General features: G+C 61.1%; 3 non-coding genes across 3 annotated transcripts; all 3 read right to left on the reverse strand.

The window, feature by feature from the left end:
- Positions 1–806: 806 nt before the first annotated feature.
- On the reverse strand, positions 807–925 carry LOC131865564 (5S ribosomal RNA). The gene has a single exon (XR_009364284.1). It is a non-coding gene; the product is annotated as a 5S ribosomal RNA (ribosomal RNA).
- Positions 926–8,735: 7,810 nt separating this feature from the next.
- LOC131865561 (5S ribosomal RNA) lies at positions 8,736–8,855 on the reverse strand. Its single transcript, XR_009364281.1, has one exon. It is a non-coding gene; the product is annotated as a 5S ribosomal RNA (ribosomal RNA).
- Positions 8,856–16,667: 7,812 nt separating this feature from the next.
- Positions 16,668–16,786, reverse strand: LOC131865575 (5S ribosomal RNA). The gene has a single exon (XR_009364295.1). It is a non-coding gene; the product is annotated as a 5S ribosomal RNA (ribosomal RNA).
- Between the last annotated feature and the right edge of the window lie 10,818 nt (positions 16,787–27,604).

Raw genomic sequence — 27,604 nt, forward strand, 5'->3', positions numbered from 1 at the left:
CCATGGTGCGCACCTTTCGTGCGCTCCAAGGTGCGCACGAAGTCGGAGCTCGGTTTGCCCCGGGTGCGCACCTTGGTGGGCGCCATGGTGCACTCCGAGGTGCCCAAGATTGGTGCGCACCAAGGAGCGCTCCGAAGTGCGCTCCAAGGTGCGCGCGAAGTCGAAAGTTGGGTTAATTGTCCGGTTTGCCTCGGGTGCGCACCTTGCGTGCACCTTCGCCAGGGTGGGCGCCTTGGTGCGCACACCTTGGCTGGGCTGCGCACACCTTGGCACCCGCGTTTCCTTCATTTTAAATTTTTTTTTTTTACAATCTCTCAAGTGGGAAATTCTATAATCTCAACTTTTTTTGCCTTTTCAGGAAACTTTTGAATGGAGCGCATCATTGGTGCGCTCCGAAGTGTGCTCCAAAGCTCTCTCCAGCTGCGTGCACCTGCCCCGGCCGCGCACCCGGCCCCGCCCAGCTTCGCTCACCTGTCCCGGGCGTCTGGTGCGGAACCTTAGAGTAAGAAACATCACCGTGCACCTTGGCCAACGTGCGCGACTCGACCGAGCGCGCACTGGCCGAGGTGCACACCGATTTCACCTGGGTGCGCGCGCAGCACCTCGGGCGCACCGGGGTGCGCGCACAACGCCCGGGTTGCACCGTGGCCTGTGTGCTCGGGGCGCCTCGGGTGCGCGCTCGGTGTCGCCCCCGCGCGCGCGGTAGTGCGGGCAGCGCACCCCGGCCCGGCCCGGCCCCGACGAGAACGCAAACGGGCAAAAGGTTTATTCAAATAGCATTGCGACGCCCGGCGAAAAACTAAAAAAGGGTGCAACACCGGGACTTCCCGGGAGGTCACCCATCCCAGTACTACTCCGGCCCAAGCGCGCTTAACTGCGGAGTTCTGATGGGATCCGGTGCACTAACGCTGGTATGATCGCACCCGTTATGAGCTTGTCGCAGTGTGTACTTAGCAAACCGCGACCCACGTGCGAATCCACCCCGGCCACCCACCCCCGTCGAGGTGCACACCCTCCCTCGCGAAGTGCGCCCCGTTCGCCAAGTGTGAGCCCTGCCCGGGTGCGCGCACCTTGCTAGGGCGTCGGGTGTGCACCCGGCCCGGCCTACGTGCGTGCACCTGGAGGGGGCGTCGTGTGCGTGCAGTGTCCCGTCTGCAACGCGGTGCCCACACACCACCTCGGGCGCAACGACCTGCGCTCACATGTGGGCCGAGTGCACCTTGGTGCATGTTCGGCGGCGCCTCGGGTGCACGCTCGATCTTGCCCCGGTGCACCAAGGCGCTCGGTTTGCCCCGGGTGCGCACTTGGTGCAAGGTGGGCACCCAAAATAGGGATCAAGCACCAAAACACAAGTTTCGGGATGCAAAATGGGACCCAAGGACCACAAATGCGTTCCAAGACCCATGATGGGTCCACGAGAACAAAAATGTGTTCCGAGACTTAATAAACAAATATTGGGTTTTAGGAGAAGAAACATGCTCTGATGCCCAAAACGAGAATCGACCCCGAAAAGGCCACAGGCCAAAAGTGGGATGCGAGACAAAAAAAAATGGGACCCGAGGACCAAAATTGGGTTCCCAGGTCGAAGACAGGGCAACCGGACAAGAAACGACCTCTAAGGCTCGAAATGAGTCCCGACGACTAAAACTTGACAAGAAGCACCCATCAGGCACCCAACTCGACACCCATGGGATGCCGACCCACCCGGGCTTCCACCTAGCACACCTTGGCACCCACCCACCCTCGCACCCAACCTCGCACCCAACTTAGCACCTTTGAACCCACATTGGCACTCACCCTGACCCTGGCACCTTGGAACCCACATTGGCACTCACCTTGACCCTGGCACCCACCTTTGCACTCACCTTGGGACCCACCCTGGCTCCCACCTCGGCACCCACCCAGACACCCACCTTGGTTCCTTGGCACCCACCTTGGATCCTTGGCACCCACCCCGACACCCACCTTGGCACGCAACTTGGCTACTTGCCACCCACCTTGGCTCCTTGACGCCCACCCCGACAACCACCCCGTGACCTACCCTGGCTAGGGTTGGTGCACACCCACCCTGGTGCCCACCTTGGCACCCACCCTATGACCCACCTTGGCACGCACCTTAGTACCCACCCCGTTACCCACCCTAGGACCCACCCCGTGACCCACCTTGGCCAGGGTGGGTGCCTTGGTGCGCACAACTTGCCTGGGCTGCACACCAGGGCGGGCTCAAGATGGCACCCGCGTTCCGTTTTTTTCACTATCTTTCAAAACGGAAATTTTAAAATCTCATTTTTTTCTTTTTTTTGCCTTTTCTGGAAATTAGTGAAGGCAGCGCATCAAAGGTGCGCAATGCTGGTGCGAACCCGGGAGCGCTCCGATGTGTGCTCCAAGGTGCGGCGTGCACGAAGTCCGAGCCCGGTTTGCCCCGGGTGCGCACCTCGCGTGCACCTTCGCCGGGGTGAGCACCTTGGCTGGGTTGCGCGCCCTGGTGCGTACCAAGGAGCGCTCTGAAGTGTGCTCCAAGGTGCGGCGTGCACGAAGTCGGAGCCCGGTTTGCCCCGGGTGTGCACCTCGGGTGCGCACCTCGCGTGCACCTTCGCTGCGGTGGGCACCTTGGCTGGGTTGCGCGCCTTGGTGGGCACCATGCAGTGCACGAAGTCGGAGCCCGGTTTGCCCCGGGCGCGCACCTCCGCCAGGGTGGGCACCTTGGTGCGCACAACTTGCCTGGGCTGCGCATCAGGAAGGGCTCAAGATGGCACCCGCGTTCCGTTTTTTTCACTATCTTTCAGAACGGAAATTTTAAAATATCGTTTTTTTTTGCCTTTTCTGGAAATTAGTGAAGGCAGCGCATCAAAGGTGCGCAACGCTGGTGCGAACCTGGGAGCGCTCCGATGTGTGCTCCAAGGTGCGGCGTGCACGAAGTCGGAGCCCGGTTTGCCTCGGGTGCGCCCTGGTGGGCACCATGGTGCGCACCAAGGAGCGCTCCGAAGTGTGCTCCAAGGTGCGGCCTGCACGAAGTCGGAGCCCGGTTTGCCCCGGGTGTGCACCTCGGGTGGGCACCTTGGTGCGCATGCCTTGCCTGGGCTGCGCACCAGGGCGGGCTCAAGATGGCACCCGCGTTCCTTTTTTTTCACTATCTTTCAAAACGGAAATTTTAAAATCTCATTTTTTTTTGCCTTTTTCTGGAAATTAGTGAAGGCAGCGCATCAAAGGTGCGCACCTCGCTGCCCACCACGGTGCGCAACGCCGGTGGGCACCCGGGAGTGCTTCGAAGTGTGCTCCAAGGTGCTGCGTGCACGTTGTCGGAGCCCGGTTTGCCCCGGGTGCGCACCTCGCGTGCACCTTCGTCGGGGTGGGCACCTTGGCTTGGTTTGCCCCGGCTGCGCTCCGAAGCGGGGTTATTGGAGCGCCGCCTCTTTTTTTGTCGGAGCGTTTGGTGGGGTTTCTCGCATTGGCTCTTCCGAGGCCCGGTTGCCACCCTGGCGCGCACGAAGTCGGAAGTAGGGTTAATTGCCCGGGTGCGCACCTTTGCCAGGGTGGCACCTTACCTGGGCTGCGCACCAGGGCGGGCTCAAGATGGCACGCGCGTTCCGTTTTTTTCACTATCTTTCAAAACGGAAATTTTAAAATCTCCTTTTTTTTTTGCCTTTTCTGGAAATTAGTGAAGGCAGCGCATCAAAGGTGCGCACCTCGCTGCCCACCTTGGTGTGCTCTGAGGTGCGCACCCGGGAGCGCTACGAAGTGTGCTCCAAGGTGCGGCGTGCACGTTGTCGGAGCCCGGTTTGCCCCGGGTGCGCACCTCGCCTGCACCTTGGCCGGGGTGGGCACCTTGGCTGGGTTTGCCCAGGGTGCGCTCCGAAGCGGGGTTACTGGAGCGCCCCCTCTTTTTTTGTCAGAGAGTTTGGTGGGGTTTCTCGCATTGGCTCTTCCCAGGCCCGGTTGTTGGGTGCGCTCCCACCCTGGCGCGCGCGAAGTTGGAAGTTGGGTTAATTGCCCGGGCGCGCACCTTCGCCAGGGTGGGCACCTTGGTGCGCAAACCTTGGCTGGGCTGCGCACCAGGGCGGGCTCAAGATGGCACCAGCATTCCCTTTTTCTCACTATCTTTCAAAACGGAAATTTTAAAATCTCGTTTTTTTTTTGCCTTTTATGGAAATTAGTGAAGGCATCGCATCAAAGGTGCGCACCTCGCTGCCCACCTTGGTGTGCTCCGAGGTGCCCACCACGGTGCGCAACGCCGGTGCGAACCCGGGAGCGCCCCGATGTGTGCTCCAAGGTGCGGCGTGCACGAAGTCGGACCCCGGTTTGCCCCGGGTGCGCACCTCGCGTGCACCTTGGTGCGCACACCTTGGCTGGGTTGCGCGGCCTGGTGGGCACCATGGTGCGCACCAAGGAGCGCTCCGAAGTGTGCTCCAAGGTGCGGCGTGCACGAAGTCGGAGCCCGGTTTGCCCCGGGTGCGCACCTTCGCCGCGGTGGGCACCATGGCGTGCACGAAGTCGGAGCCCGGTTTGCCCCGGGTGCGCACCTCGCGTGCACCTTCGCCGGGGTGGGCACCTCGGCTGGGTTGCGCGCCCTGGTGCGCACCAAGGAGCGCTCTGAAGTGTGCTCCAAGGTGCGGCGTGCACGAAGTCGGAGCCCGGTTTGCCCCGGGTGTGCACCTCGCGTGCACCTTCGCTGCGGTGGGCACCTTGGCTGGGTTGCGCGCCTTGGTGGGCACCATGCAGTGCACGAAGTCGGAGCCCGGTTTGCCCCGGGCGCGCACCTCCGCCAGGGTGGGCACCTTGGTGCGCACAACTTGCCTGGGCTGCGCACCAGGAAGGGCTCAAGATGGCACCCGCGTTCCGTTTTTTTCACTATCTTTCAGAACGGAAATTTTAAAATATCGTTTTTTTTTGCCTTTTCTGGAAATTAGTGAAGGCAGCGCATCAAAGGTGCGCAACGCTGGTGCGAACCTGGGAGCGCTCCGATGTGTGCTCCAAGGTGCGGCGTGCACGAAGTCGGACCCCGGTTTGCCCCGGGTGCGCACCTCGCGTGCACCTTGGTGCGCACACCTTGGCTGGGTTGCGCGCCCTGGTGGGCACCATGGTGCGCACCAAGGAGCGCTCCGAAGTGTGCTCCAAGGTGCGGCGTGCACGAAGTCGGAGCCCGGTTTGCCCCGGGTGCGCACCTCGCGTGCACCTTCGCCGCGGTGGGCACCATGGCGTGCACGAAGTCGGAGCCCGGTTTGCCCCGGGTGCGCACCTCGCGTGCACCTTCGCCGGGGTGGGCACCTTAGTGTGCAGACCTTGGCTGGGTTGCGCGCCCTGGTGGGCACCATGGTGCGCACCAAGGAGCGCTCCGAAGTGTGCTCCAAGGTGCGGCCTGCACGAAGTCGGAGCCCGGTTTGCCCCGGGTGTGCACCTCGGGTGGGCACCTTGGTGCGCATGCCTTGCCTGGGCTGCGCACCAGGGCGGGCTCAAGATGGCACCCGCGTTCCTTTTTTTTCACTATCTTTCAAAACGGAAATTTTAAAATCTCATTTTTTTTTGCCTTTTTCTGGAAATTAGTGAAGGCAGCGCATCAAAGGTGCGCACCTCGCTGCCCACCACGGTGCGCAACGCCGGTGGGCACCCGGGAGTGCTTCGAAGTGTGCTCCAAGGTGCTGCGTGCACGTTGTCGGAGCCCGGTTTGCCCCGGGTGCGCACCTCGCGTGCACCTTCGTCGGGGTGGGCACCTTGGCTGGGTTTGCCCCGGCTGCGCTCCGAAGCGGGGTTATTGGAGCGCCGCCTCTTTTTTTGTCGGAGCGTTTGGTGGGGTTTCTCGCATTGGCTCTTCCGAGGCCCGGTTGCCACCCTGGCGCGCACGAAGTCGGAAGTAGGGTTAATTGCCCGGGTGCGCACCTTTGCCAGGGTGGGCACCTTACCTGGGCTGCGCACCAGGGCGGGCTCAAGATGGCACGCGCGTTCCGTTTTTTTCACTATCTTTCAAAACGGAAATTTTAAAATCTCCTTTTTTTTTTGCCTTTTCTGGAAATTAGTGAAGGCAGCGCATCAAAGGTGCGCACCTCGCTGCCCACCTTGGTGTGCTCTGAGGTGCGCACCCGGGAGCGCTACGAAGTGTGCTCCAAGGTGCGGCGTGCACGTTGTCGGAGCCCGGTTTGCCCCGGGTGCGCACCTCGCCTGCACCTTGGCCGGGGTGGGCACCTTGGCTGGGTTTGCCCAGGGTGCGCTCCGAAGCGGGGTTACTGGAGCGCCCCCTCTTTTTTTGTCAGAGCGTTTGGTGGGGTTTCTCGCATTGGCTCTTCCCAGGCCCGGTTGTTGGGTGCGCTCCCACCCTGGCGCGCGCGAAGTTGGAAGTTGGGTTAATTGCCCGGGCGCGCACCTTCGCCAGGGTGGGCACCTTGGTGCGCACACCTTGGCTGGGCTGCGCACCAGGGCGGGCTCAAGATGGCACCAGCATTCCCTTTTTCTCACTATCTTTCAAAACGGAAATTTTAAAATCTCGTTTTTTTTTTGCCTTTTATGGAAATTAGTGAAGGCATCGCATCAAAGGTGCGCACCTCGCTGCCCACCTTGGTGTGCTCCGAGGTGCCCACCACGGTGCGCAACGCCGGTGCGAACCCGGGAGCGCCCCGATGTGTGCTCCAAGGTGCGGCGTGCACGAAGTCGGACCCCGGTTTGCCCCGGGTGCGCACCTCGCGTGCACCTTGGTGCGCACACCTTGGCTGGGTTGCGCGGCCTGGTGGGCACCATGGTGCGCACCAAGGAGCGCTCCGAAGTGTGCTCCAAGGTGCGGCGTGCACGAAGTCGGAGCCCGGTTTGCCCCGGTACGCACCTCGCGTGCACCTTCGCCGGGGGTGGGCACCTCGGCTGGGTTGCGCGCCCTGGTGCGCACCAAGGAGCGCTCCGAAGTGTGCTCCAAGGTGCGGCGTGCACGAAGTCGGAGCCCGGTTTGCCCCGGGTGCGCACCTTCGCCGCGGTGCGCACCATGGCGTGCACGAAGTCGGAGCCCGGTTTGCCCCGGGTGCGCACCTCGCGTGCACCTTCGGCGGGGTTGCGCGCCCTGGTGGGCACCATGGTGCGCACCAAGGAGCGCTCCGAAGTGTGCTCCAAGGTGCGGCGTGCACGAAGTCGGAGCCCGGTTTGCCCCGGGTGCGCACCTCGCGTGCACCTTCGGCGGGGTTGCGCGCCCTGGTGGGCACCATGGTGCGCACCAAGGAGCGCTCCGAAGTGTGCTCCAAGGTGCGGCGTGCTCGAAGTCGGAGCCCGGTTTGCCCCGGGTGCGCACCTCGCGTGCACCTTCGCCGCGGTGGGCACCATGGCGTGCACGAAGTCGGAGCCCGGTTTGCCCCGGGTGCGCACCTCGCGTGCACCTTCGCCGGGGTGGGCACCTCGGCTGGGTTGCGCGCCCTGGTGCGCACCAAGGAGCGCTCCGAAGTGTGCTCCAAGGTGCGGTCGTGCACGAAGTCGGAGCCCCGGTTTGCCCCGGGTGCGCACCTCGCGTGCACCTTCGCCAGGGTGGGCACCTCGGTGCGCACACCTTCTCAATGTTTTCTTGCCTTTTCTGGAAATTGGTGAAGGCAGCGCATCAAAGGTGCGCACCTCGGTGTGCTCCGAGGTGCGAACCCGAGAGCGCTCGAGGTGCCCACGAAGTCGAAAGTCGGGTTAATTGCATTGTTTTCCCCGGGTGCGCTCCGAGGGTGCGCAACATCGGCTGCGCACCAAGGAGGGCTCCGAAGTGTGCTCCAAGGTGCGCACGATGGCGTGCACCTCTGGTGCGCACGATTCGGAGCTCGGTTTGACCGGGGTGCGCACACCTTGGCTGGGTTGCGCACCTTTTGTGCGCTCCAAGGTGCGCACGAGTGTCGGAGCTCGGTTGCCCCGGGTGCGCAACCTTCGCCAGGGTGCGCACCTTGATGCGCACGCCTTGGCTGGGCTGCGCACCTTGGTGGGCGCCATGGTGCGCACCTTTCGTGCGCTCCAAGGTGCGCACGAAGTCGGAGCTCGGTTTGCCCCGGGTGCGCACCTTGGTGGGCGCCATGGTGCACTCCGAGGTGCCCAAGATTGGTGCGCACCAAGGAGCGCTCCGAAGTGCGCTCCAAGGTGCGCGCGAAGTCGAAAGTTGGTTAATTGTCCGGTTTGCCTCGGGTGCGCACCTTGCGTGCACCTTCGCCAGGGTGGGCGCCTTGGTGCGCACACCTTGGCTGGGCTGCGCACACCTTGGCACCCGCGTTTCCTTCATTTTAAATTTTTTTTTTTACAATCTCTCAAGTGGGAAATTCTATAATCTCAACTTTTTTTGCCTTTTCAGGAAACTTTTGAATGGAGCGCATCATTGGTGCGCTCCGAAGTGTGCCTTCCAAAGCTCTCTCCAGCTGCGTGCACCTTGCCCCGGCCGCGCACCCGGCCCCGCCCAGCTTCGCTCACCTGTCCCGGGCGTCTGGTGCGGAACCTTAGAGTAAGAAACATCACCGTGCACCTTGGCCAACTTGCGCGTCTCGACCGAGCGCGCACTGGCCGACGGTGCACACGATTTCACCTGGGTGCGCGCGCAGCACCTCGGGCGCACCGGGGTGCGCGCACAACGCCCGGGTTGCACCGTGGCCTGTGTGCTCGGGGCGCCTCGGGTGCGCGCTCGGTGTCGCCCCCGCTGCGCGCGGTAGTGCGGGCAGCGCACCCCGGCCCGGCCCGGCCCCGACGAGAACGCAAACGGGCAAAAGGTTTATTCAAATAGCATTGCGACGCCCGGCGAAAAACTAAAAAGGGTGCAACACCGGGGACTTCCCGGGAGGTCACCCATCCCAGTACTACTCCGGCCCAAGCGCGCTTAACTGCGGAGTTCTGATGGGATCCGGTGCACTAACGCTGGTATGATCGCACCCGTTTATGAGCTTGTCGCAGTGTGTACTTAGCAAACCGCGACCCACGTGCGGAATCCACCCCGGCCACCCACCCCCGTCGAGGTGCACACCCTCCCTCGCGAAGTGCGCCCCGTTCGCCAAGTGTGAGCCCTGCCCGGGTGCGCGCACCTTGCTAGGGCGTCGGGTGGTGCACCCGGCCCGGCCTACGTGGCGTGCACCTGGAGGGGGGGCGTCGTGTGCGTGCAGTGTCCCGTCTGCAACGCGGTGCCCACACACCACCTCGGGCGCAACGACCCTGCGCTCACATGTGGGCCGAGTGCACCTTGGTGCATGTTCGGGGCGCACTCGGGTGCACGCTCGATCTTGCCCCGGTGCACCAAGGCGCTCGGTTTGCCCCGGGTGCGCACTTGGTGCAAGGTGGGCACCCAAAATAGGGATCAAGCACCAAAACACAAGTTTCGGGATGCAAAATGGGACCCAAGGACCACAAATGCGTTCCAAGACCCATGATGGGTCACGAGAACAAAAATGTGTTCCGAGACTTAATAAACAAATATTGGGTTTTAGGAGAAGAAACATGCTCTGATGCCCAAAACGAGAATCGACCCCGAAAAGGCCACAGGCCAAAAGTGGGATGCGAGACAAAAAAAAATGGACCCGAGGACCAAAATTGGGTTCCCAGGTCGAAGACAGGGCAACCGGACAAGAAACGACCTCTAAGGCTCGAAATGAGTCCCCGACGACTAAAACTTGACAAGAAGCACCCATCAGGCACCCAACTCGACACCCATGGGATGCCGACCCACCCGGGCTTCCACCTAGCACACCTTGGCACCCACCCACCCTCGCACCCAACCTCGCACCCAACTTAGCACCTTTTGAACCCACATTGGCACTCACCCTGACCCTGGCACCTTGGAACCCACATTGGCACTCACCTTGACCCTGGCACCCACCTTTGCACTCACCTTGGGACCCACCCTGGCTCCCACCTCGGCACCCACCCAGACACCCACCTTGGTTCCTTGGCACCCACCTTGGATCCTTGGCACCCACCCCGACACCCACCTTGGCACGCAACTTGGCTACTTGCCACCCATCTTGGCTCCTTGACGCCCACCCCGACAACCACCCCGTGACCTACCCTGGCTAGGGTTGGTGCACACCCACCCTGGTGCCCACCTTGGCACCCACCCTATGACCCACCTTGGCACGCACCTTAGTACCCACCCCGTTACCCACCCTAGGACCCACCCCGTGACCCACCTTGGCCAGGGTGGGTGCCTTGGTGCGCACAACTTGCCTGGGCTGCACACCAGGGCGGGCTCAAGATGGCACCCGCGTTCCGTTTTTTTCACTATCTTTCAAAACGGAAATTTTAAAATCTCATTTTTTTCTTTTTTTTGCCTTTTCTGGAAATTAGTGAAGGCAGCGCATCAAAGGTGCGCAATGCTGGTGCGAACCCGGGAGCGCTCCGATGTGTGCTCCAAGGTGCGGCGTGCACGAAGTCCGAGCCCGGTTTGCCCCGGGTGCGCACCTCGCGTGCACCTTCGCCGGGGTGAGCACCTTGGCTGGGTTGCGCGCCCTGGTGCGTACCAAGGAGCGCTCTGAAGTGTGCTCCAAGGTGCGGCGTGCACGAAGTCGGAGCCCGGTTTGCCCCGGGTGTGCACCTCGGGTGCGCACCTCGCGTGCACCTTCGCTGCGGTGGGCACCTTGGCTGGGTTGCGCGCCTTGGTGGGCACCATGCAGTGCACGAAGTCGGAGCCCGGTTTGCCCCGGGCGCGCACCTCCGCCAGGGTGGGCACCTTGGTGCGCACAACTTGCCTGGGCTGCGCACCAGGAAGGGCTCAAGATGGCACCCGCGTTCCGTTTTTTTCACTATCTTTCAGAACGGAAATTTTAAAATATCGTTTTTTTTTGCCTTTTCTGGAAATTAGTGAAGGCAGCGCATCAAAGGTGCGCAACGCTGGTGCGAACCTGGGAGCGCTCCGATGTGTGCTCCAAGGTGCGGCGTGCACAAAGTCGGAGCCCGGTTTGCCCCGGGTGCGCCCTGGTGGGCACCATGGTGCGCACCAAGGAGCGCTCCGAAGTGTGCTCCAAGGTGCGGCCTGCACGAAGTCGGAGCCCGGTTTGCCCCGGGTGTGCACCTCGGGTGGGCACCTTGGTGCGCATGCCTTGCCTGGGCTGCGCACCAGGGCGGGCTCAAGATGGCACCCGCGTTCCTTTTTTTTCACTATCTTTCAAAACGGAAATTTTAAAATCTCATTTTTTTTTGCCTTTTTCTGGAAATTAGTGAAGGCAGCGCATCAAAGGTGCGCACCTCGCTGCCCACCACGGTGCGCAACGCCGGTGGGCACCCGGGAGTGCTTCGAAGTGTGCTCCAAGGTGTTGCGTGCACGTTGTCGGAGCCCGGTTTGCCCCGGGTGCGCACCTCGCGTGCACCTTCGTCGGGGTGGGCACCTTGGCTTGGTTTGCCCCGGCTGCGCTCCGAAGCGGGGTTATTGGAGCGCCGCCTCTTTTTTTGTCGGAGCGTTTGGTGGGGTTTCTCGCATTGGCTCTTCCGAGGCCCGGTTGCCACCCTGGCGCGCACGAAGTCGGAAGTAGGGTTAATTGCCCGGGTGCGCACCTTTGCCAGGGTGGCACCTTACCTGGGCTGCGCACCAGGGCGGGCTCAAGATGGCACGCGCGTTCCGTTTTTTTCACTATCTTTCAAAACGGAAATTTTAAAATCTCCTTTTTTTTTTGCCTTTTCTGGAAATTAGTGAAGGCAGCGCATCAAAGGTGCGCACCTCGCTGCCCACCTTGGTGTGCTCTGAGGTGCGCACCCGGGAGCGCTACGAAGTGTGCTCCAAGGTGCGGCGTGCACGTTGTCGGAGCCCGGTTTGCCCCGGGTGCGCACCTCGCCTGCACCTTGGCCGGGGTGGGCACCTTGGCTGGGTTTGCCCAGGGTGCGCTCCGAAGCGGGGTTACTGGAGCGCCCCCTCTTTTTTTGTCAGAGAGTTTGGTGGGGTTTCTCGCATTGGCTCTTCCCAGGCCCGGTTGTTGGGTGCGCTCCCACCCTGGCGCGCGCGAAGTTGGAAGTTGGGTTAATTGCCCGGGCGCGCACCTTCGCCAGGGTGGGCACCTTGGTGCGCAAACCTTGGCTGGGCTGCGCACCAGGGCGGGCTCAAGATGGCACCAGCATTCCCTTTTTCTCACTATCTTTCAAAACGGAAATTTTAAAATCTCATTTTTTTTTTGCCTTTTATGGAAATTAGTGAAGGCATCGCATCAAAGGTGCGCACCTCGCTGCCCACCTTGGTGTGCTCCGAGGTGCCCACCACGGTGCGCAACGCCGGTGCGAACCCGGGAGCGCCCCGATGTGTGCTCCAAGGTGCGGCGTGCACGAAGTCGGACCCCGGTTTGCCCCGGGTGCGCACCTCGCGTGCACCTTGGTGCGCACACCTTGGCTGGGTTGCGCGGCCTGGTGGGCACCATGGTGCGCACCAAGGAGCGCTCCGAAGTGTGCTCCAAGGTGCGGCGTGCACGAAGTCGGAGCCCGGTTTGCCCCGGGTGCGCACCTTCGCCGCGGTGGGCACCATGGCGTGCACGAAGTCGGAGCCCGGTTTGCCCCGGGTGCGCACCTCGCGTGCACCTTCGCCGGGGTGGGCACCTCGGCTGGGTTGCGCGCCCTGGTGCGCACCAAGGAGCGCTCTGAAGTGTGCTCCAAGGTGCGGCGTGCACGAAGTCGGAGCCCGGTTTGCCCCGGGTGTGCACCTCGCGTGCACCTTCGCTGCGGTGGGCACCTTGGCTGGGTTGCGCGCCTTGGTGGGCACCATGCAGTGCACGAAGTCGGAGCCCGGTTTGCCCCGGGCGCGCACCTCCGCCAGGGTGGGCACCTTGGTGCGCACAACTTGCCTGGGCTGCGCACCAGGAAGGGCTCAAGATGGCACCCGCGTTCCGTTTTTTTCACTATCTTTCAGAACGGAAATTTTAAAATATCGTTTTTTTTTGCCTTTTCTGGAAATTAGTGAAGGCAGCGCATCAAAGGTGCGCAACGCTGGTGCGAACCTGGGAGCGCTCCGATGTGTGCTCCAAGGTGCGGCGTGCACGAAGTCGGACCCCGGTTTGCCCCGGGTGCGCACCTCGCGTGCACCTTGGTGCGCACACCTTGGCTGGGTTGCGCGCCCTGGTGGGCACCATGGTGCGCACCAAGGAGCGCTCCGAAGTGTGCTCCAAGGTGCGGCGTGCACGAAGTCGGAGCCCGGTTTGCCCCGGGTGCGCACCTCGCGTGCACCTTCGCCGCGGTGGGCACCATGGCGTGCACGAAGTCGGAGCCCGGTTTGCCCCGGGTGCGCACCTCGCGTGCACCTTCGCCGGGGTGGGCACCTTGGTGTGCAGACCTTGGCTGGGTTGCGCGCCCTGGTGGGCACCATGGTGCGCACCAAGGAGCGCTCCGAAGTGTGCTCCAAGGTGCGGCCTGCACGAAGTCGGAGCCCGGTTTGCCCCGGGTGTGCACCTCGGGTGGGCACCTTGGTGCGCATGCCTTGCCTGGGCTGCGCACCAGGGCGGGCTCAAGATGGCACCCGCGTTCCTTTTTTTTCACTATCTTTCAAAACGGAAATTTTAAAATCTCATTTTTTTTTGCCTTTTTCTGGAAATTAGTGAAGGCAGCGCATCAAAGGTGCGCACCTCGCTGCCCACCACGGTGCGCAACGCCGGTGGGCACCCGGGAGTGCTTCGAAGTGTGCTCCAAGGTGCTGCGTGCACGTTGTCGGAGCCCGGTTTGCCCCGGGTGCGCACCTCGCGTGCACCTTCGTCGGGGTGGGCACCTTGGCTGGGTTTGCCCCGGCTGCGCTCCGAAGCGGGGTTATTGGAGCGCCGCCTCTTTTTTTGTCGGAGCGTTTGGTGGGGTTTCTCGCATTGGCTCTTCCGAGGCCCGGTTGCCACCCTGGCGCGCACGAAGTCGGAAGTAGGGTTAATTGCCCGGGTGCGCACCTTTGCCAGGGTGGGCACCTTACCTGGGCTGCGCACCAGGGCGGGCTCAAGATGGCACGCGCGTTCCGTTTTTTTCACTATCTTTCAAAACGGAAATTTTAAAATCTCCTTTTTTTTTTGCCTTTTCTGGAAATTAGTGAAGGCAGCGCATCAAAGGTGCGCACCTCGCTGCCCACCTTGGTGTGCTCTGAGGTGCGCACCCGGGAGCGCTACGAAGTGTGCTCCAAGGTGCGGCGTGCACGTTGTCGGAGCCCGGTTTGCCCCGGGTGCGCACCTCGCCTGCACCTTGGCCGGGGTGGGCACCTTGGCTGGGTTTGCCCAGGGTGCGCTCCGAAGCGGGGTTACTGGAGCGCCCCCTCTTTTTTTGTCAGAGCGTTTGGTGGGGTTTCTCGCATTGGCTCTTCCCAGGCCCGGTTGTTGGGTGCGCTCCCACCCTGGCGCGCGCGAAGTTGGAAGTTGGGTTAATTGCCCGGGCGCGCACCTTCGCCAGGGTGGGCACCTTGGTGCGCACACCTTGGCTGGGCTGCGCACCAGGGCGGGCTCAAGATGGCACCAGCATTCCCTTTTTCTCACTATCTTTCAAAACGGAAATTTTAAAATCTCGTTTTTTTTTTGCCTTTTATGGAAATTAGTGAAGGCATCGCATCAAAGGTGCGCACCTCGCTGCCCACCTTGGTGTGCTCCGAGGTGCCCACCACGGTGCGCAACGCCGGTGCGAACCCGGGAGCGCCCCGATGTGTGCTCCAAGGTGCGGCGTGCACGAAGTCGGACCCCGGTTTGCCCCGGGTGCGCACCTCGCGTGCACCTTGGTGCGCACACCTTGGCTGGGTTGCGCGGCCTGGTGGGCACCATGGTGCGCACCAAGGAGCGCTCCGAAGTGTGCTCCAAGGTGCGGCGTGCACGAAGTCGGAGCCCGGTTTGCCCCGGGTACGCACCTCGCGTGCACCTTCGCCGGGGTGGGCACCTCGGCTGGGTTGCGCGCCCTGGTGCGCACCAAGGAGCGCTCCGAAGTGTGCTCCAAGGTGCGGCGTGCACGAAGTCGGAGCCCGGTTTGCCCCGGGTGCGCACCTTCGCCGCGGTGCGCACCATGGCGTGCACGAAGTCGGAGCCCGGTTTGCCCCGGGTGCGCACCTCGCGTGCACCTTCGGCGGGGTTGCGCGCCCTGGTGGGCACCATGGTGCGCACCAAGGAGCGCTCCGAAGTGTGCTCCAAGGTGCGGCGTGCACGAAGTCGGAGCCCGGTTTGCCCCGGGTGCGCACCTCGCGTGCACCTTCGGCGGGGTTGCGCGCCCTGGTGGGCACCATGGTGCGCACCAAGGAGCGCTCCGAAGTGTGCTCCAAGGTGCGGCGTGCACGAAGTCGGAGCCCGGTTTGCCCCGGGTGCGCACCTCGCGTGCACCTTCGCCGCGGTGGGCACCATGGCGTGCACGAAGTCGGAGCCCGGTTTGCCCCGGGTGCGCACCTCGCGTGCACCTTCGCCGGGGTGGGCACCTCGGCTGGGTTGCGCGCCCTGGTGCGCACCAAGGAGCGCTCCGAAGTGTGCTCCAAGGTGCGGCGTGCACGAAGTCGGAGCCCGGTTTGCCCCGGGTGCGCACCTCGCGTGCACCTTCGCCAGGGTGGGCACCTCGGTGCGCACACCTTCTCAATGTTTTCTTGCCTTTTCTGGAAATTGGTGAAGGCAGCGCATCAAAGGTGCGCACCTCGGTGTGCTCCGAGGTGCGAACCCGAGAGCGCTCCGAGGTGCCCACGAAGTCGAAAGTCGGGTTAATTGCATTGTTTTCCCCGGGTGCGCTCCGAGGTGCGCAACATCGGCGCGCACCAAGGAGGGCTCCGAAGTGTGCTCCAAGGTGCGCACGATGGCGTGCACCTCTGGTGCGCACGATTCGGAGCTCGGTTTGACCGGGGTGCGCACACCTTGGCTGGGTTGCGCACCTTTTGTGCGCTCCAAGGTGCGCACGAAGTCGGAGCTCGGTTTGCCCCGGGTGCGCACCTTCGCCAGGGTGCGCACCTTGATGCGCACGCCTTGGCTGGGCTGCGCACCTTGGTGGGCGCCATGGTGCGCACCTTTCGTGCGCTCCAAGGTGCGCACGAAGTCGGAGCTCGGTTTGCCCCGGGTGCGCACCTTGGTGGGCGCCATGGTGCACTCCGAGGTGCCCAAGATTGGTGCGCACCAAGGAGCGCTCCGAAGTGCGCTCCAAGGTGCGCGCGAAGTCGAAAGTTGGGTTAATTGTCCGGTTTGCCTCGGGTGCGCACCTTGCGTGCACCTTCGCCAGGGTGGGCGCCTTGGTGCGCACACCTTGGCTGGGCTGCGCACACCTTGGCACCCGCGTTTCCTTCATTTTAAATTTTTTTTTTTTACAATCTCTCAAGTGGGAAATTCTATAATCTCAACTTTTTTTGCCTTTTCAGGAAACTTTTGAATGGAGCGCATCATTGGTGCGCTCCGAAGTGTGCTCCAAAGCTCTCTCCAGCTGCGTGCACCTGCCCCGGCCGCGCACCCGGCCCCGCCCAGCTTCGCTCACCTGTCCCGGGCGTCTGGTGCGGAACCTTAGAGTAAGAAACATCACCGTGCACCTTGGCCAACGTGCGCGACTCGACCGAGCGCGCACTGGCCGAGGTGCACACCGATTTCACCTGGGTGCGCGCGCAGCACCTCGGGCGCACCGGGGTGCGCGCACAACGCCCGGGTTGCACCGTGGCCTGTGTGCTCGGGGCGCCTCGGGTGCGCGCTCGGTGTCGCCCCCGCGCGCGCGGTAGTGCGGGCAGCGCACCCCGGCCCGGCCCGGCCCCGACGAGAACGCAAACGGGCAAAAGGTTTATTCAAATAGCATTGCGATGCCCGGCGAAAAACTAAAAAAGGGTGCAACACCGGGACTTCCCGGGAGGTCACCCATCCCAGTACTACTCCGGCCCAAGCGCGCTTAACTGCGGAGTTCTGATGGGATCCGGTGCACTAACGCTGGTATGATCGCACCCGTTATGAGCTTGTCGCAGTGTGTACTTAGCAAACCGCGACCCACGTGCGAATCCACCCCGGCCACCCACCCCCGTCGAGGTGCACACCCTCCCTCGCGAAGTGCGCCCCGTTCGCCAAGTGTGAGCCCTGCCCGGGTGCGCGCACCTTGCTAGGGCGTCGGGTGTGCACCCGGCCCGGCCTACGTGCGTGCACCTGTAGGGGGCGTCGTGTGCGTGCAGTGTCCCGTCTGCAACGCGGTGCCCACACACCACCTCGGGCGCAACGACCTGCGCTCACATGTGGGCCGAGTGCACCTTGGTGCATGTTCGGGGCGCCTCGGGTGCACGCTCGATCTTGCCCCGGTGCACCAAGGCGCTCGGTTTGCCCCGGGTGCGCACTTGGTGCAAGGTGGGCACCCAAAATAGGGATCAAGCACCAAAACACAAGTTTCGGGATGCAAAATGGGACCCAAGGACCACAAATGCGTTCCAAGACCCATGATGGGTCCACGAGAACAAAAATGTGTTCCGAGACTTAATAAACAAATATTGGGTTTTAGGAGAAGAAACATGCTCTGATGCCCAAAACGAGAATCGACCCCGAAAAGGCCACAGGCCAAAAGTGGGATGCGAGACAAAAAAAAATGGGACCCGAGGACCAAAATTGGGTTCCCAGGTCGAAGACAGGGCAACCGGACAAGAAACGACCTCTAAGGCTCGAAATGAGTCCCGACGACTAAAACTTGACAAGAAGCACCCATCAGGCACCCAACTCGACACCCATGGGATGCCGACCCACCCGGGCTTCCACCTAGCACACCTTGGCACCCACCCACCCTCGCACCCAACCTCGCACCCAACTTAGCACCTTTGAACCCACATTGGCACTCACCCTGACCCTGGCACCTTGGAACCCACATTGGCACTCACCTTGACCCTGGCACCCACCTTTGCACTCACCTTGGGACCCACCCTGGCTCCCACCTCGGCACCCACCCAGACACCCACCTTGGTTCCTTGGCACCCACCTTGGATCCTTGGCACCCACCCCGACACCCACCTTGGCACGCAACTTGGCTACTTGCCACCCACCTTGGCTCCTTGACGCCCACCCCGACAACCACCCCGTGACCTACCCTGGCTAGGGTTGGTGCACACCCACCCTGGTGCCCACCTTGGCACCCACCCTATGACCCACCTTGGCACGCACCTTAGTACCCACCCCGTTACCCACCCTAGGACCCACCCCGTGACCCACCTTGGCCAGGGTGGGTGCACCCACCCTGGTGCCCACCTTGGCACCCACCCATCCTAGCACCCAGCCTGTGACCGGGCTTGGAACCCAACCTTGCACCCGCACCCGTCTTGGCCAGTGTGGGTGCGCACCCATCCTGGCACCCACGTTGTGACACACCCTTTAACCCACGCACCCTAGCACCCACGTTGGCACCCACCTTGGAACCCAACCTAGCAACTTGGCACCCACCCCGTGACCCACCTTGGCATCCACCATAGCAGTCGCCGACTTGGCACCCACCTCGGCACCCACCTTGACACTTGTGGACCCACCTTGCCACTCACCCTAGCATCGACCCATCCTAGCACCCACCCTGGCACCTTTGCACCCTAGCACTCACCCATCCTAGCACCTAACCTGTGACCCACCTTGACACTCACCCTCGCACCCACCTTGGAACCCAACCTAGCACCCACCCACCCTGACACCAACCCTAGCACCTACCCACCCTTGCACCCACCCTGTGACCCATCTTGGCACCCACCCATCCTACCACTCAACCTATCACCCACCTTCTCACCCACCTTGGCATCCACCTTAGCACCCACCCACACTGGCACCTTGGCACCCACCTCGGGCAAGGTGGGTGCACACCCACCCTGGCACCCAATTTAGAACCCACCGAGCATGTTACCCACCTTGGCACCCACATTGCAGCCCACCCTAGTACCCACCCTATGACCCACATTGGCATCCACACCCTAGCACCCAGGCACCTCGACACCCGCCTTGACACCCACCCTAGCACTGAACCTGTGACCCACCTTGGAACTCACCCTAGAACCCACCCACCCTGTGAACCACCTTGGCATCCACCTTAGCACCCACCCACCTTGGCACCCACTCTAGCACTCACCCATCCTAACACCCAACTTGTTACCCACCTTGGCACCCGCCCTCGCGTCCACCTTGAAACCCACCCTAGCACCCACCCACGCAGGAGCCCACCTTGGCACCCAACCTAACACCCACGCATCCTGGCACCCAACTTGTGACCCACCTTGGAACCCACCCTAGTACCCACCTTTGAACCCACTATATCACCAACCCACCTTGGCACCCACCCTATGACCCTCTTTGGAATCCACCCTAGCACGCACCCACCCTGGCACCCACCATGGAGCGCACCCTAGCACCCACCCACCTCGGCACGCACCTCAACACCCACCTTGGTGTGCGCACTGCGCCAACCTCTCAAAGACCCTATGTGGTGCGCTCCAAAGTGTACACCTTTGGTGCGCTCCAAGGTGCGCACCTTTGGTGCACACCGAGGTGCACACCAAAGTGTGCACCGAGGTGAGCACCAAAGTGCACTCCAGGGTGCACACCAAGGCGTGCACCTTTGGTGCGGTCAATGCAAACGAATTCGGAAGTTGGGGTCGATGTCCTAATCGCTGCTGCAGACTACACGTATGAGAATCGGACAAATAGCTTTATATAGGGGAGGTGTTGCGTTTGATGGGTCGACTCCCCTGGTTGTGTGCACTGCACCAACTTCAAAGACCCTGTCTTGTTTAAGAAGTCAAAAGTTGGGGTGGATGTCCTAATCATTGCTGCAGTCTACGCATGTATGAGAATCAGACAAATAGCTTATATAGGGGAGGTGTTGCATTCGGTGGGTTGACTCCCCTGGTTGTGCGCACTGCGCCAACCTCAAAGACCCCGCATAGCAGAAGAAGTCGGAAGTCGGATTTTGGTGAGCACCAAGGCGTGCACCTTTGGTGCGGTCAACGCAGACGAATTCAGAAGTTGGGGTGGATGTCCTAATCGTTGTTGCAGGCTACACATGTATGAGAATCAGACAAATAGCTTATATAGGGGAGGTGTTGGGTTTGATGGGTCAACTCCCTTGGTTGTGCGCATTACGCCAACCTCAAAGACCTTGTTTTCGTTAAGAAGTCAAAAGTTGGGGTCAATGTCCTAATGGCTCCTGCAGGCTACACATGTATGAGAATCGGACAAATAGCTTATATAGGGGAGGTGTTGGGTTTGATGGGTCGACTCCCCTGGTTGTGCGCATTACGTCAACCTCAAAGACCTTGTTTTCGTTAAGAAGTCAAAAGTTGGGGTCGATGTCCTAATTGCTCCTGTAGACTACACATGTATGAGAATCAGACAAATAGCTTATATAGGGGAGGTGTTGGGTTTGATGGGTTGACTCCCCTAGTTGTTCGCATTACACCAACCTCAAAGACCTTGTTTTCGTTTAGAAGCCGAAAGTTGGGGTCGATGTCCTAATTGCTCCTGCAGGCTACGCATGTATGAGAATCAGACAAATAGCTTATATAGGGGAGGTGTTGGGTTTGATGGGTCGACTCCCCTGGTTGTGCGCATTGCGCCAACCTCAAAGACCCTGCATTGCGGATGAAGTCGAAAGTCAGAGTTTGGTGTGCTACAAGGTGTGGTCGAAGGTGCTCACCTAGGTGTGCACCTTTGGAGCACAGGAAAAGTGCCCTCCAAAAGTGCGCACCTTTGGAGTGCACAAAAGTGCCCTCCAAAAGTGCGCACCTTTGGAGCGCAGAAAAGTGCCCTCCAAAAAGTGCCCTCCAAAAGTGCGCACCTTTGGAGCGCAGAAAAGTGCCCTCCAAAAAGTGCCCTCCAAAAGTGCGCACCTTTGGAGCGCAGAAAAGTGCCCTCCAAAAAGTGCCCTCCAAAAGTGCGCACCTTTGGAGCGCAGAAAAGTGCCCTCCAAAAAGTGCCCTCCAAAAGTGCGCACCTTTGGAGCGCAGAAAAGTGCCCTCCAAAAAGTGCCCTCCAAAAGTGCGCACCTTTGGAGCGCAGAAAAGTGCCCTCCAAAAAGTGCCCTCCAAAAGTGCGCACCTTTGGAGCGCAGAAAAGTGCCCTCCAAAAAGTGCCCTCCAAAAGTGCGCACCTTTGGAGCGCAGAAAAGTGCCCTCCAAAAGTGCGCACCTTTGGAGCGCACAAAAGTGCCCTCCAAAAGTGCGCACTTTTGGTGCGCACCAAGGCGCTGGTTCGGTCGTTGCAGGCGAGTTCGGAAGTTGGGGTCGATGTCCTGAGCGGAGGTGCAAACTACACAGGTGTCGGAATCGGACAAATAGCTTATATAGGGGAGGTGTATGCTTCGATGGGTCGACTCCCCAGGTTGAGCGCACCGCGCCAACCTCAAAGACCCTACGGTATGGATGAAGTCGGAAGTTGGGTCCGATGACCGATTCGATTAGTAGGTATGCTCATGAGGTCGGAATTTGGGTCCGATGACCTGCCATGTGCAGGAAGGCGAATGTTGACACTGTGCGTTGCAAGGTGCACACCAAGGCGCTGGTGCGGTCTTTTTAGTCGAGTTCGGAAGTTGGGGTCGATGTCCTGATCGGAGGTGCAAGCTACACAGGTGTGGGAATCGGACAAATAGCTTATATAGGGGAGGTGTATGCTTCGTTGGGTCGACTCCCCGGGTTGAGCGCACCGCGCCAACCTCAAAGACCCTACGGTATGGATGAAGTCGGAAGTTGGGTCCGATGACCGATTCGATATGTAGGCATACTCGCGAGGTCGGAATTTGGGTCCGATGACCTGCCACGTGCAGGAAGGCGAATGTTGGCACTGTGCGTTGCAAGGTGCGCACCAAGGCGCTGGTTCGGTCGTTGGAGGCGAGTTCGGAAGTTGGGGTCGATGTCTTGATCGGAGGTGCAAACTACACAGGTGTGGGAATCGGACAAATAGCTTATATAGGGGAGGTGTATGCTTCGTTGGGTCGACTCCCCGGGTTGAGCGCACCGCGCCAACCTCAAAGACCCTACGGTATGGATGAAGTCGGAAGTTGGGTCCGATGACCGATTCGATATGTAGGCATACTCGCGAGGTCGGAATTTGGGTCCGATGACCTGCCATGTGCAGGAAGGCGAATGTTGGGACTGTGCGTCGCAAGGTGCGCACCAAGGCGCTGGTGCCGTCGTTGCAGTCGAGTTCGGAAGTTGGGGTCGATGTCCTGGTCAGAGGTGCAAACTACACAGGTGTGGGAATCGGACAAATAGCTTATATAGGGGAGGTGTATGCTTCGATGGGTCGACTCCCTGGGTTGAGCGCACCGCGCCAACCTCAAAGACCCTACAGTATGGATGAAGTCGGAAGTTGGGTCCGATGACCGATTCGATACGTAGGCATATTGGCGAGGTCTGAATTTGTGTCCGATGACCTGCCATGCGCAGGAAGGCGGAATTTGGGTCCGATGACCGAGTTGATGGCGTGCCATGCGCAGAAAGGCGGAATTTGGGTCCGATGACCGAGTTGATGTTGATGGCCCGCCATGCACAGGAAGGCGGAATTTGGGTCCGATGACCGATTTGAAGGCGTGCCATACGCAAAAAGGCGGAGTTTGGGTCCGATGACCGAGTTGATATTGATGGCCCGCCATGCGCAGGAAGGCGGAATTTGGGTCCGATGACCTGACATACGCATGGAGTCCGACTCGGGGGCCGATGTTCGATTCGATGACTTGCATTGTGGGTAAAGTCGGAAGTTGTGGTCTTTGACCCGATTCGATGACCAGACTTCGGCTGCTTGAGAATCGGACAAATAACTTATATAGGGGAGGTAGTGTTCTCGAGCATCCTCCCCCCGTGCCCGTTTATGTCAATTGATGCTGGTGCTCGACTGGTTGGAGCGCTCGGATGCAAAAATCTTGCACCAGGATTTATCGATTGTGATGGACACGGCAAGTCTCCTGATTGCTATGCAGGAGCTCATCGTGAATCTCTATGCGGCCTTGGTATGGACTCGACCTGCGGAATGGTTCGGCAATGGTAGTCGCTCCAACACGTCCTTGCAATGGCCACAGAGGTGATTCGACTAGAGCTCCAGTCTAGCTTTTGGGTTGCTTGGCGGACTGGTATAGCCGCGATCGAGTTCCGGCCATGAACGTTTTAGATAGCTCTTGGGCTTTCTGGGACGGAAGTCGGAAGTTTGGGCTGTTGTCCGATTTGATGACCATTCTTCGGATGTGTGAGAATCGGACAAATAACTTATATAGGGGACTGTGTTGTCTCACGCAGCCCCCTCCGTGCCCCTCTATCTCGACCGATGTTGGTGCTTGAAAGGGTTGGGATCGCTCGGATTTATAAACGTGCACCACCATTTGTCGAGTGTGAGGGACGCGGCAGGTCTCCTAAATGCTATGCGGGCGCTCTCTGAGAATCTCTATCCGGCCTCGACACAGACTAGTCTTGCTGAATGGTTTGGCACTGGTAGTCGATCCAACACGTCGTTGTTGTGGCCGCCTAGGCGATTCGATTCGAGCCCCCGTCTAGCTTTTGGGTTGCTTGGCGGATTTTGCCCTATCCGCAAGTGAGCTCGGTCCCTAAACGTTCGAGAAACCCGATTGCTATGCGCCGACTCTCTTTCTTGCGAGCCTCCATCTAGCTTTTGGGTCTCTACGGAACGGAAGTCGGAATCTGGGACCGTTGTTTGATTCGACGAGGCAGACTACGGTTGTGCGAGAATCGGACAAATAACTTATATAGGGGAGGTGTTGACTGGAGCATTCTCCCCCGTGCCCCTCTAACTCGACCAATGCTGGCGCTCGAACGGTGGTAGCGCTCGGATTTTCATTGAGCGCCAGCATTGGTCGATTTAGAGGGGCATGCGAGATTCCCGAATGCTATGCGAGGGCTCTAACGGAAATGTCTATTGGTTTCGGTATGGATGCAATTGCGAGTGGTTCGGCAAAGGTAGTCGTTCCGATGCGTCCATGTCGTGGCCAAATCGATAATTCGATTTGAGCCCTCGTATAGCATTTGGGTCTCTCGATGTGATTCCGCATTCCAGTCCCTTTGGGCACTGCTTGAGCCGCATCCCAGGGGGTTCCCTTCCCAATAATCTGCCTCGCAACCCGATTGCTATGCGGTGAGGCTCCTCGGCCGCCTCGGAACTATCTGTGTATCAGACGCATCGCGGGATAAGGGGTTGGCAACGGTAGTCGCCCCAAGCGCGTCCGATGCTTGGACCATTCCGAGGCGGCCCTGAAGCCTCTTCCGTCTAGCCGTTGGGTCCTTCTCGCCGCATCCCTCGCCTCGCACCCCGATTGCTATGCGGTGAGGCTCCTCGGCCGCCTCGGAACTATCTGTGTATCGGACGCGTCGCGGGATAAGGGGTTGTCACTGGTAGTCGCCCCAAGCGCGTCCGATGCTTGGACCATTCCGAGGCGGCCCTGAAGCCTCTTCCGTCTAGCCGTTGGGTCCTTCTCGCCGCATCCCTCGCCTCGCACCCCGATTGCTATGCGGTGAGGCTCCTCGGCCGCCTCGGAACTATCTGTGTATCGGACGCGTCGCGGGATAAGGGGTTGTCATTGGTAGTCGCCCCAAGCGCGTCCGATGCTTGGACCATTCCGAGGCGGCCCTGAAGCCTCTTCCGTCTAGCCGTTGGGTCCTTCTCGCCGCATCCCTCGCCTCGCACCCCGATTGCTATGCGGTGAGGCTCCTCGGCCGCCTCGGAACTATCTGTGTATCGGACGCGTCGCGGGATAAGGGGTTGTCACTGGTAGTCGCCCCAAGCGCGTCCGATGCTTGGACCATTCCGAGGCGGCCCTGAAGCCTCTTCCGTCTAGCCGTTGGGTCCTTCTCGCCGCATCCCTCGCCTCGCACCCCGATTGCTATGCGGTGAGGCTCCTCGGCCGCCTCGGAACTATCTGTGTATCGGACGCGTCGCGGGATAAGGGGTTGTCACTGGTAGTCGCCCCAAGCGCGTTCGATGCTTGGACCATTCCGAGGCGGCCCTGAAGCCTCTTCCGTCTAGCCGTTGGGTCCTTCTCGCCGCATCCCTCGCCTCGCACCCCGATTGCTATGCGGTGAGGCTCCTCGGCCGCCTTGGAACTATCTGTGTATCGGACGCGTCGCGGGATAAGGGGTTGTCACTGGTAGTCGCCCCAAGCGCGTCCGATGCTTGGACCATTCCGAGGCGGACCCGAAGCCTCTTCCGTCTAGCCGTTGGGTCCTTCTCGCCGCATCCTTCGCCTCGCACCCCGATTGCTATGCGGTGAGGCTCCTCGGCCGCCTCGGAACTATCTGTGTATCGGACGCGTCGCGGGATAAGGGGTTGTCACTGGTAGTCGCCCCAAGCGCGTCCGATGCTTGGACCATTCCGAGGCGGACCCGAAGCCTCTTCCGTCTAGCCGTTGGGTCCTTCTCGCCGCATCCCTCGCCTCGCACCCCGATTGCTATGCGGTGAGGCTCCTCGGCCGCCTTGGAACTATCTGTGTATCGGACGCGTCGCGGGATAAGGGGTTGTCACTGGTAGTCGCCCCAAGCGCGTCCGATGCTTGGACCATTCCGAGGCGGACCCGAAGCCTCTTCCGTCTAGCCGTTGGGTCCTTCTCGCCGCATCCCTCGCCTCGCACCCCGATTGCTATGCGGTGAGGCTCCTCGGCCGCCTTGGAACTATCTGTGTATCGGACGCGTCGCGGGATAAGGGGTTGTCACTGGTAGTCGCCCCAAGCGCGTCCGATGCTTGGACCATTCCGAGGCGGACCCGAAGCCTCTTCCGTCTAGCCGTTGGGTCCTTCTCGCCGCATCCCTCGCCTCGCACCCCGATTGCTATGCGGTGAGGCTCCTCGGCCGCCTTGGAACTATCTGTGTATCGGACGCGTCGCGGGATAAGGGGTTGTCACTGGTAGTCGCCCCAAGCGCGTCCGATGCTTGGACCATTCCGAGGCGGCCCCGAAGCCTCTTCCGTGTAGCCGTTGGGTCGTTCTCGCCGCATCCCTCGCCTCGCACCCCGATTGCTATGCGGTGAGGCTCCTCGGCCGCCTTGGAACTATCTATGTATCGGACGCGTCGTGGGATAAGGGGTTGTCACTGGTAGTCGCCCCAAGCGCGTCCGATGCTTGGACCATTCCGAGGCGGCCCCGAAGCCTCTTCCGTGTAGCCGTTGGGTCCTTCTCGCCGCATCCCTCGCCTCGCACCCCGATTGCTATGCGGTGAGGCTCCTCGGCCGCCTTGGAACTATCTGTGTATCGGACGCGTCGCGGGATAAGGGGTTGTCACTGGTAGTCGCCCCAAGCGCGTCCGATGCTTGGACCATTCCGAGGCGGACCTGAAGCCTCTTCCCTCTAGCCGTTGGGGCTTTCTCGCCGCATCCCTCGCCTCGCACCCTGATTGCTATGCTGTGAGGCTCCTCGGCCGCCTTGGAACTATCTGTGTATCGGACGCATCGCGGGATAAGGGGTTGGCAGTGGTAGTCGCCCCAAGCGCATCCGATGCTTGGACCATTCCGAGGCGGCCCTGCAGCCTCTTCCGTCTAGCCGTTGGGGCCATCTCGCCGCATCCCCCACCTCGCACCACGATTGCTATGCGGTGAGGCTCCTTGGCCGCCTCGGAACTATCTGTGTATCGGACGCATCGCGGGATAAGGGGTTGTCACTGGTAGTCGCCCCAAGCGCGTCCGATGCTTGGACTATTCCGAGGCGGCCCTGCAGCCTCTTCCGTCTAGCCGTTGGGGCCATCTCGCTGCATCCCCCACCTCCTCGGCCGCCTCGGAACTATCTGTGTATCGGACGCATCGCGGGATAAGGGGTTGGCAGTGGTAGTCGCCCCAAGCGCGTCCGATGCTTGGACTATTCCGAGGCAGCCCTGCAGCCTCTTCCGTCTAGCCTTTGGGGCCATCTCGCCGCATCCCTCGCCTCGCACCCCGATTGCTATGCGGTGAGGCTCCTCGGCCGCCTGGGAACTATCTTCGTATCGGACGCATCGCGGGATAAGGGGTTGTCACTGGTAGTCGCCCCAAGCGCGTCCGATGCTTGGACTATTCCGAGGCGGCCCTGTGGCCTCTTCCGTCTAGCCGTTGGGGCCATCTCGCCGCATCCCCCACCTCGCACCCCGATTGCTATGCGGTGAGGCTCTTCGGCCGCCTTGGAACTATCTTCGTATCGGACGCATCGCGGGATAAGGGGTTGTCACTGGTAGTGGCCCCAAGCGCGTCCGATGCTTGGACTATTCCGAGGCGGCCCTGCAGCCTCTTCCGTCTAGCCGTTGGGGCCATCTCGCCGCATCCCCCACCTCGCACCCCGATTGCTATGCGGTGAGGCTCCTCGGCCGCCTTGGAACTATCTTCGTATCGGACGCATCGCGGGATAAGGGGTTGTCACTGGTAGTCGCCCCAAGCGCGTCCGATGCTTGGACTATTCCGACGCGGCCCTGTGGCCTCTTCCGTCTAGCCGTTGGGGCCATCTCGCCGCATCCCCCACCTCGCACCCCGATTGCTATGCGGTGAGGCTCCTCGGCCGCCTTGGAACCATCTTCGTATCGGACGCATCGCGGGATAGGGGGCTGTCACTGGTAGTCACCCCAAGCGTGTCCGATGCTTGGACCATTCCTAGGCGGCCCTGAAGCCTCTTCCGTCTAGCCGTTGGGGCCTTCCCGCCCCATCCCTCGCCTCGCACCCCCGATTGCTATGCGGTGAGGCTCCTCGGCCGCCTTGGAACCATCTGTGTATCGGACGCATCGCGGGATAAGGGGTTGGCACTGGCAGTCGCCCCAAGCGCGTCCGATGCTTGGACCATTCCGAGGTGGCCCTGAAGCCTCTTCCGTCTAGCC

Source organism: Cryptomeria japonica, unplaced genomic scaffold, assembly GCF_030272615.1.
Source record: "Cryptomeria japonica unplaced genomic scaffold, Sugi_1.0 HiC_scaffold_114, whole genome shotgun sequence".
Taxonomy (NCBI): domain Eukaryota; kingdom Viridiplantae; phylum Streptophyta; class Pinopsida; order Cupressales; family Cupressaceae; genus Cryptomeria; species Cryptomeria japonica.